The sequence below is a fragment of the Nuphar pumila genome, chromosome 2 (genome assembly GCF_984573655.1).
Source record: "Nuphar pumila chromosome 2, dmNupPumi1.hap1.1, whole genome shotgun sequence".
In the NCBI taxonomy this organism is placed as follows: Eukaryota; Viridiplantae; Streptophyta; class Magnoliopsida; order Nymphaeales; family Nymphaeaceae; genus Nuphar; species Nuphar pumila.
Genome location: NC_143250.1, coordinates 8,918,255 through 8,929,097, shown reverse-complemented (window position 1 = coordinate 8,929,097; position 10,843 = coordinate 8,918,255). Strand labels below are relative to the sequence as shown.

General features: G+C 41.0%; 1 pseudogene across 1 annotated transcript; it reads left to right on the top strand.

The window, feature by feature from the left end:
- Positions 1 to 7,499: 7,499 nt before the first annotated feature.
- LOC149844670 (malvidin galactosylase UGT88C3 pseudogene) lies at positions 7,500 to 9,174 on the top strand (annotated as a pseudogene). Its single transcript, XR_016429965.1, has one exon. The product of XR_016429965.1 is annotated as a malvidin galactosylase UGT88C3 pseudogene (transcript).
- The last annotated feature ends 1,669 nt before the right edge of the window (positions 9,175 to 10,843 follow it).

The following is a 10,843-nucleotide window of genomic DNA, read 5'->3' as shown; positions in this document are numbered from 1 at the left end:
TTGGGGGCTCATCCCAGCGTGGGTAGCATCATTCAACTCTCACACTCTCTCTCTCTCCCTTCTATTTATGCTTTTGTGCACATCCATTAGAAGATCATACATTGCTCCTTCAAGCACCGACTGACCTGCACATTTACTGTTGTGGAGCCTGATTCAGAGTTTTTACCCTTACAGGAGGAGGGTCTGGGGGCTCCTCTCAGCGTCGGTAGCATCATTCAACTTGAAGAGTTGTGAAGTCTGATTTAGAGTTTTTACCCTTACAGAAAAGGGGGTCTGAGAGCTCCTCCCAGTGTGGGTAGCATCATTCAACTTGAAGAGTTATGGAGTCTGATTCAGAGCTTTTACCCTTACAGAAGAGGGGTCTGAGGGCTCCTCCCAGCGTGTTCATGGCCTTTTGCCCTTACAGGAGGGGGGTCCGGGGGCTCATCAACCCTCTCTCGCTCTCTCTCCCTTCTATTTCTGCTTCTGTGCACATCCATCAGAAGATCCTACATTGCTCCATCAAGCACCGACTGACCTGCACATTGACTGTTGTGGGTCCTTACTGATGAGCTGCCTCTAAATTTATTCGACTCTGGGTCTTTACTGCACTTGAAGTTGAGTTGTTGTATTTTTTGTTATTCGGTGAGTGGTGAAGCCCTCCTCTACCCTCTCAAGACTCTTAGCTTGGGCAATCTTTCTTTTGATGATTGTGGTTGTAATCATCAAAAGAAAGATTGCCCAAGCTAAGAGTCTTGAGAGAGTAGAGGAGGGCCTCACCACCCACCGAATAACAAAAAATACAACGACTCAACTTCAAGTGCAGTAAGGACCCAGAGTCGAATAAATTTAGAGGCAACTCATCAGTAAGGACCCACAACAGTCAATGTGCAGGTCAGTCGGTGCTTGATGGAGCAATGTAGGATCTTCTGATGGATGTGCACAGAAGCAGAAATAGAAGGGAGAGAGAGCGAGAGAGGGTTGATGAGCCCCCGGACCCCCCTCCTGTAAGGGCAAAAGGCCATGAACACGCTGGGAGGAGCCCTCAGACCCCCCTTCTGTAAGGGTAAAAGCTCTGAATCAAACTCCATAACTCTTCAAGTTGAAAGATTGTCATTTTTTTTTTCTTCATGTTAAAAAATTACCAGTCAGGGGACAATTTTTTTTTTTGCATAATTTGAAAAATAAACCTTAGAATTTCCAGATATAAGCTTTTGTGTTTCTGAAAACTGCCAAAGAAAGACCCACCTTTTGTGTTTTTGATTGGATTCTAAGAGGCCTCGATGTGACCGAGAGGCCTTGGTCTCAGAGAGGGATGCGTTTGGAGAGCTCGATCATGTAGACGAGGTGGCAGATTCCAGAGCATGGTGGGCTTCATGGTGGCCGTTCTTAATTATATTTTTCTTTTGCTTCTTTGATGACCTCTAACTTGCTTCGATCAGGCTTATATATAATAAGAACCACACTGACATGATAATGTGAATTACACTCACATGATAAACCAAATAAACTCACACATGCAAAGATGATTTTTAACGTGCTACATCACGATGGTTCTTCAATTCAAAACGTTGAATAGAGACTTTTCTCTTATTACCTTTACATAGATTACAATGAGAGCTCAACGCATTTGAAAGATCTAGGTTATCCATGGGATTAGGAACACTCATCTTAGTTGGAGACCTTCTCTCTCTATCACAATATTCTAAATGAGGCTGGACTCTAGCATATGTTGGTTTGAGGACTCTTCTCATAACTGGTTTTTTCCTTCTATCTTGATTCTCATTGGATTCTTTTGAAGTCTTTCCTTTCAACTGGACATTAACAAGAGAGTTCATTTGGGAAAGAGGTGAGGTGCCCGATCATTCCAGAATCGTATCTCTAACAGCCTTCCCACAAACACAATGAGCCCGAGCACATATTGACTTTGAACCTCAACAAACAAAATGTTGGAAGGATAAGGGTTTGTTGAACAGCTCAACAAGTTGATCATGAGTATGCAAATACCGAACTTGTAACTCTTTCTTGGCCACTTTGTCACGACAAAATGAATATTGATTTCAATATGTTTGGAGTGAGAGTGAAAAACCGGGTGCGAAGCAAGATACGTGGCACCAATATTGTCACACCAAATGATTAAGGGAGGACCTGAAAGACCCAGTTCATAAAGTAGATAACCAACCCAAGTAACTTCGGACGCAAAGTTGGAGATAACATGATATTTAGCTCCAGTGCTCGATCGAGAGATGTTAGTTTGTTTCTTAGAGCTTCAGGATACCAAATTATGACTAATTAATGGACATTGCATAACCACTTATAGATTTCAAATCATCCAGGTACCTGACCCAGTCCGCATCAGTGTACACTTTCAGGTCAAAATTAGTGGAACGAGTCATATTTAAACCATAGGAAATCATGAACTTGAGATAGCATAGAATACGCTTTACTGCCTGTCAATGATCAATAGTGGGTCCATGCATGAACTGAAACACTTTATTCACTGCAAAGGAGACATCGGGCTGAGTCAAAGTAATATATTGCAAAACACATACAATGTTGCGATATAATGTGAGGTCTTTAAAAGCTGTACCACTGAAAGTTGAGAAGGAAATATTAGTAGCCATAGGGGAATTGACGGGTTTGTCTCCAAGCATGTTAATCTGATTGAGAAGGTCCAAGATATTATTGCATTGACAGAGAAGCAACTCGGTGGGAAGGGAGATAACTTCACCCCCCCCCCCCCCCACCCAAAAAAAAAAAAACAAAAAAATGAAGTCGTCCCAAATTCTTGAGTGCAAATTTATGACCCATATAAGAGATAAAAGAGTGAATTTGAGAAGAAGAGTTTTTAGTTACGATGATATCATCCACATAAATCAACAAAAAGATAAGAATAGAAATGCTTCGAAGAATAGAGAGAGAGAGATATCCATCTGAGAACCAACAAAACTAATGACTAAGAGAAAAGTGCTAAGCCAGTGAAACCATACACGAGGAGCTTGTTTAAAGGCATATAAAGCACGTTGAAGCTTGGACATATAATGAGAAAATTGAGGATCTTAAAAGTCAAGAGCTTGGCCATATATACTTCTTCATTGTGAACACTACAGAGAAACACGTTTTGGACATCTAGTTGCCAGATCGACCTGTTGTGTCTAATTGCAATAGCAAGGATGATGCGAATAGTAGTGGGTTTAACAACCGGACTAAAAGTTTCAAAATAATCCACACCTTCTTGTTGACTGAATCTCTTGGTGATAGTACGAGCTTTATAGTGTTCGAGGCAACCGTCAGGCTATCTTTTAACTTTATAAATTCATTTGCATCCAATAACACGATGATGAATAGGAGGAACAAGAACCCAAGTGTCATTATGGATCAGGGCATTAAATTCTGAGTGCATGGCTTGCCTCCACCAGAGATCTTGATTGGCTATGGTAAAGGCGATAGGTTTCATATCCTGGGTGAGTTCAGAGATAAGGGCGAATAAAAGAGAATGTTTAGTGGAGAGGTAAAGTTTGGGTTTGTAGGTGTCATCCATGGTTCGAGTTACCATAGGATGGGTGTGAACTGATGCTGAAAAAGGAGAAGAAATCGCTGTAGCAGGGACAAGGAAAGGAGAATAGAGGTGGAGGTAGGTCTACGAGAACCAGTAGAGGAAGAGAGGGCGAGGGGGAAGAGGCAGAAAGGAAAGGTGTAGGTATAGGGGCAACCATATACATGTTAGAAAGATAGGGTATGACAATGGAAACAAGAGAAGATGATTGAGAGACCGAGGACGGAAAGGGAGGGGGACAACCAGCTTAGGAGAAAGGAAAGTGGGTTGCATCAAAGATAACATGTCGAGAAATAATAATTTTAAAAATGATCATGTTAAGACACACATAGCCCTTGTGTTGGGTATTATAGCCAAAAAATGTGCATAGGGTGGATCGAGTTTTGAGCTTATGACAACGATAGGGTCGGAGGTAAGGAAAACAAGCACAATCGAAAACTCTTAAAAATTTATAATCTGAAGGTATATTGAAAAGGAGTTCTAAAAGAGTTTTATGAGCAATGGTGGTCGAAGGGAGTCGATTGATGAGGTATACTGCAGTTTGAAAAGCATAAGGCCAAAATTTTGAAGGAATGCTAGCATGGGCCATAATGGTAAGGCCAACATCGACTATGTCTCGGTGTTTGTGTTCAGTGTTGCCATTTTGTTCATGTGTGTGAGCGCAAGAAACCTGATGGCCAATCCTGCAAGTTTACAGATAGGTAGACACATTACGATACTCATCACCCCATTTAGTATGAAGAAATTTAATCTTGCCATTACAAATATTCTCAACATGCACCTTAAACTGCTTAAAAACATCAAAAACTTATGGTTTTTGATGTAACATATAGAGCCGACAATATCTAGAATATGCATAAATGAAACTAACATGATAGTATTCATTATTAACTGAAGAAATATAGGTTGATCTCCACATATCAAAAAAATTTAAATCCAAAGGCTTAGATACTTGATGAGAGGAAGAAACAAATGGCAAGTTTTGACTCTAGCCGATTTGACATGCCTCACAAACTTTATTTTCAAACCATTTTTGAAAAGGTAAATATAAATGATAAAGCACATGTTGAATGATTTTAGATGAAGGATGACTAAGGCATTGATGCCATTGATCAAACAATGTGCGTTCACCCACTATTGCTTCTTTATTCCATCATGCTTAGAGAGAAATACAATAAAGGTCTCTATCACACTTTCTGCTAGCTAAAAGTCTCCGTAAAGCCTTGTCCTTGATATAACAACAATCAGAATAAAACTCAACAAATAAGTTTTTATTTCTAGTCAATTTATTGATCGACATTAAGTTCTTTGTGATATAAAGAACATGTAGCATATCTTTGAAAAGAAAGTGAGCTTTAGAAAAATGAATCATACCAACATTATGAATTTGAAAACCTCAGCCATTGCCCTGATATTCAGAATGTAGAGATGTGTTGCTAAGATCATTAGTAACGTGGTGAGTCATGCCATTGCCAGGATACCAAGAATTATCACTGTACATCATAGGAGCAACATGATAAGCTTGTGAAGAGCTTGCTTGATAAAGTTAGACATATTGAAAATACTTGCTTGCCTGTGACCCGGTTTGTCACATGTTTGACAAACAACTTTGTTTGATTGATTCTCATTATCTTCATAATTTTGTTCACTTTGAGTTTGATTATAGTTTGAAAAATATCCTTTATTTCTTCCTCTATAACCACCATGATTTTCGTTATTATTCTTGCCTCTATATCCACCATGCCAATTTGAGTTCGGATTTTGATTTTGATTTTGATTTTGACGGGTAATAAGGTTAGCCGTGGGCATGATCACATCAGGAACCAACTCATTTTTACTTAGTTGTGCTTCATGGATCAACAAAAGTTCATAAGGCTCATTAAGTGTGATATGTTCGATACGAGTAATAATGGCCATATAGAACAAATTGAATTCAGAAGGCAGACCATGAAGAATATGTGCCATCAAGTTATCTTCAGAGACTAGCATGGCTGCAACAACCGGTTGATGCAATTTTTTTTCGCATCTTGTATATATTCCTCAATACTTTAAGAACCTTTCTTTAATTCAAATAGATGATTTTTTAATTGCATAATTCAGGTTCGGGATTGAACAACATAAACAAGTTTTAATGACGTCCACACCTCATAGGACGTTGAGAGTCCTACAACTGAGTATAGACCAATTTGGATAACGACGAGAGAATACAACTAAGTAAAAGTTGGTCTTGTCGATGCCATAATATGAAATCTGGATTGATTTCATTTGAATCCGTTTTAAATTTCAATGGACATGCATGGTCTAGTTCCATCAACGATACCAACATGGTCATACGATTTCAGGATGGGAACAAATTGAGATTCCCATAATTATAAAAATTTGTCAGCCGTTAATTTGGTAATAAAAAATGATAAAGCCCTGATTAAAAATTTGGTTGAAGTAAAACCATATTGAGATTACCTGAAGCTTCAGACTGACTTTTGAGCTGTCGAGTATTGTTGGTGGATGATGATGAGCTTGCCATTGATGATGAAATCTTTATGGCTCTGATACCATAATAAGAACCACACTCATACGATAATGTAAATTATACTCGCACGATAAATCAAATAAACTCATACATGCAAAGACAATTTTTAACATGGTTCGGTAAACACCAACATTCATGATGGTCCCCCTATTTAAAACATTGAATAGAGACTTTCCACTTATTGCCTTTATATAGCTTATAATGAGAGTCCAACACATTTGGAAGATCTAGGTTATCCTTGGGATTAGGAACACTCATCTTAGTTGGAGACCTTCTCATCACGGATTTTTCCTTTCTATCTTGAACCTTATTGAATTCTTTTAAAGTCTTTTCTTTCAACTCCACATTAACAAGAGAGTCCAGTTGGGAAGGAGGTGAGGTGCCCGATTCTTTCATAATCGTATCTGTAAGAAGATATTTGTAGCAGGGCCTCTGGTACTGGTCGTTGGACTTTTTTTTCTTTTCTGGAATCCAGATGTCCTGAACTCCTAATTACTTGTTTTTAAGGGCAATTGTATTTACTAATACATGTTATATGTATAAATGTCTAGTTTAGACTCGAATTATAAGGGTCATCATTGACAAATTTCATTTATTTCAGTTTTATCAATTTAGATAAAGTTTTTGTTCATTTTTTAAAAGTATAATAAAGAGATTTTCTTTACACCCATTTTAGAGTCGATTGGTTCAATTCAATCTGATTTTCTTAATCATTTTAAACCGATTCAACGGTTGAATCCATTTTAATAACATTGGTGGAGCAGCTGATTCAGATGGAATTGGCCATTTTAACGCAAGGAAGCATTCGACCAATGAAAAAAGATTGGTCAACATCATCCAAACAGACACGGATCTTGCCGTGAGACGCACAACATGCAAGCCCCACGTAGAACAGGGAGTGATTTTATTACATCGTACAAGTGGGACGTGGTACAAGAAGGGTATGAATGGACGGCCCAACCACCACGTTCCACTTGCACCTTATCTAAAAGCCTGTTTCACACTAAGCAAAACCTATACATTACATCTATAATCATAGATGCCAAAAAAATATCAAAACTATATTTTTTTAATGGACTTAACATGACAGAACTAGTATATATATATAGAGAGAGTTGGTCGATGCTGTTTTTTTTTGTCCATCGTGTCTACCCAACTTTGGAAAGATTGTTTCTATTTTTTCTAAAATCTAACAATAGTAGAAATCAACTTTTGGATGATCTGATGGCAAGTCTATGGGTTTTTATAAGATTATAAAAATCAATAGTTTATAATTTTAAAAAATAATCAATACTTAAAAAATCATTTTTTTCTCAAAATACATGATCCATTTTTTAGTAAATATAAAAAAACAACATGAAAACCCCTATCAAAGTTCGGTAAACACGCACTAGGTAAAAAAAACTCAGGCACCTACTTTTTGATATATATATATAGAAATAGGAAGAAAGAGAGAGAAGTGTGACGCAAAGCAGCAAGCTTGGTCGAACCAGAAAACAGTCACCACCGAAGAGAAAAGATAACAAAGGGCAGCATGAAGCCCACCGTGGTCATCTTCCCTATCCCCGCACCCGGCCACCTCACCTCCATGATCGAGCTCTCCAAACGCATCCTCCTCCTAAACAAAGCTCTCTCAGTCACAGTCCTCTTGATGCGTCAACCCTTCGATCCCACCCCACCAGCCTCACACATGGAGGCGGCAACCGCCTCCGAACTCGACATCACCATCATCCACCTCCCTCACGTCGAAGCACCCACCCTCCAAGAAGCCAGGGTGGAGACCCTCATCTCGGTGTACGTAGAGCGTCACAAGCCCTTCGTCTCCGACCATCTCCAGTCCCTCTGCAACTCCACCAGCGTCCCCGCCTTCATCATCGATTTCTTTTGCACGGCCATGATCGACGTCGCGGCCGAGTTCGGCGTCCCGGCGTACGTCTTCTTCACGTCGGGGGCCGCCGTCTTGTCGCTCGTGCTCCACCTCCCCGCCCTCGACGCCGCGATCCATTCGGAATTCAGGGAATCCGATCACGACATCGAGATTCCAGGCATGTCTCCCCTTCCCCCTCTCGACGTCCCCGCGCCCATGGTGGATAGGAAGGACGACGCCTACAAGTGGTTCCTCTACCACTCACGAAGGCTACGGGAGCTAAAAGCTGTTTTGGTGAATACTTTTGACGACTTGGAGCCGGGACTCATTCAGGCCATGCCGCAACTGCTAGGCGGCGAGGGCTCCAAACCTGCTATCCTTCCCGTAGGACCATTGTTAGCCGTCGGCAACAAGGGCTCAGAACATGAGTGCATTAAGTGGCTGGATAATCAACCCGATGCCTCTGTTGTTTTCTTGTGCTTCGGTAGCATGGGTGCATTCACAGACGAGCAGGTCCGCGAAATGGCTCGCGGGCTCGAGCTTAGTGGACAGAGGTTCTTGTGGTCGGTGCGGTCCGCACCTAGGCCGGGAGACGAGCTTCACGGGCCTAAGGATGCGAAGTTAGAGGAGGTTTTGCCTGATGGTTTTCTAGAGCGGACTCGAGAGCGCGGTTTGGTCTGGCCAACGTCGGTGCCCCAGAGGGCGATCCTCTCGCACCGTGCGGTCTGTGGGTTCGTGTCGCACTGCGGGTGGAACTCCACCTTGGAGAGCGTGTGGTTCGGGGTGCCGCTGATCGCTTGGCCGCTTTACGCCGAGCAGAGGATGAATGCTTTTGTGCTGGTGAATGACTTGGGGTTGAGTCTGGGATTGAAGAAGGAGAACGACGAGGATCGGGCGCTGGTGAGAGGGGAGGAGTTGGAGAGGGCGGTGATGAGGTTGATGGAAGGTGAGGAAGGGAAGAGAGTGAGGGAGAAGATGAAGGCAATGAAAGAGTTGGGGAAGAAGGCCGTGGAGGTAGATGGGTCGTCTTATTGTAATTTGTCGATGGTTGTGGACGAGTGGTCCGGTGGTCGTTGAGGTGCCATAATCCTCATTGCGAATTTGGGGTGTGCTTTCTCTCCTTTTTCCACTAGGTGACCAAATCGTTCTCTCTGCAGATTGTTGGGGTTAATTTGGTTAACGCTCTTATTATTAATTCGGTTAATGTGATTTGCTTTGGTAGTGTAATACCAAGCATTTTATGCATGCTTCATTTGCCCGGTTGTGCCCCAGCTGTGAATATTTACTCTCTCTCTCTATATATATATATATATTTCTATATTTTAGTTTTGTTTTCTATTTTGTTGGGTTCAACATTTTGTTGATCTTCATGTGTGATAATGTTGATCCTCTTTTGTCTCTCTCTCTCTCTCTCTATATATATATATATAAAGAGAGAGAAAACAGAAAGAAGAAGATCAACATTACCCCCTCATGAAGATCAACAAAAGGTTGAACCCACGAACCCAACAAGATAGAAAACAAAAATAAAAATATAAAAAAATAAAAAGTTAAAGAAAAAAAATACAGACAACAACAGACAACAAAGCCAAGCTCAACCAGGATTCACTGGATTAGAAGAAACCACCGATGAGTGAACGTTGTTCAGAAGAAAGCAAAGGTCTCTAAGATGCATATGTAGAATCACATATACATCAATCAGGATTCTATGGACAAGATTATTAAGGACGATCGAAATTTAACGAAAAATAACATCATTGCGTGTCATCGAAACAAACCACCAAATAGTAAGCAACCACGTCTTTCAGATCCGTCTCTACCGCTTGCATCGTCTAATTTCAACAGGGCCCAAGAGCATATCAAACGTGAAAGACTCCTCTTTGACAATTACGTCTGAAAATCTCCACGTCCTATTAAATAGGGCCACAAAGATTGGGCAGGACCAAAATAAATGAAAGGTAGTTTCTTCAGCAGCTTGACAAAGCACACACCAGCTAGAAAACTGAAAACCCAACTTCTTTAAATAACTGAGTCTGAACCCTATCATGCAAAATTAACCAAGCCAAGAACCGAGATCTTGGGAAAGGGCCCTTAGCCCATAACACACACTCAGGGAACCAATCTGCCCCGAGGGGAGCAACGATCTATACACTTTGTGGGTGTGGAACACACCATTTGGCACAATCGCCCATTGCAACCACTGATCGTAATTTTCCGCATCCCCGATTTGATCTTTGAAGAACGATAAGGCTTTCAGCTACATGCTTCATAAGTGCGAGATCGCCAACCCCGGGTTCCATGACGAAGAAGAGATAAATAAGGATCACCATATTTAGCATGAAGCAAACGAGCACATGGAGAAGCTGATTGATGAGCCATCCAACATTGCTTGACCACAAGAGCAATACTCATTTGTCTTGAAGAAAAAATACCAAAGCCAGCCATATGCCTAGGTATTTCTCCACACCCACAGGCATCAAGAGAGAGAGAGAGAGAGAGAGCCAAGCTCAACCAGGATTCGCTGGATTAGAAGAAACCACCGATGAGTGAACGTTGTTCAGAAGAAAGCAAAGGTCTCTAAGATGCATATGTAGAATCACATATATATCAATCAGGATTCTATGGACAAGATTATTAAGGATGATCGAAATTTAACGAAAAATAACATCATTGCGTGTCATCGAAACAAACCACCAAGTAGTAAGCAACCACATCATTCAGACCAGTCTCTATCGCTTGCATCGTCTAATTTCAACAGGGCCCAAGAGCATATCAAACGTGAAAGACTCCTCTTTGACAATTACGTCCGAAAATCTTCACGTCCTATTAAATATGGCCACAAAGATTGGGCAGGACCAAAATAAATGAGAGGTAGTTTCTTCAGCAGCTTGACAAAGCACACACCAGCTAG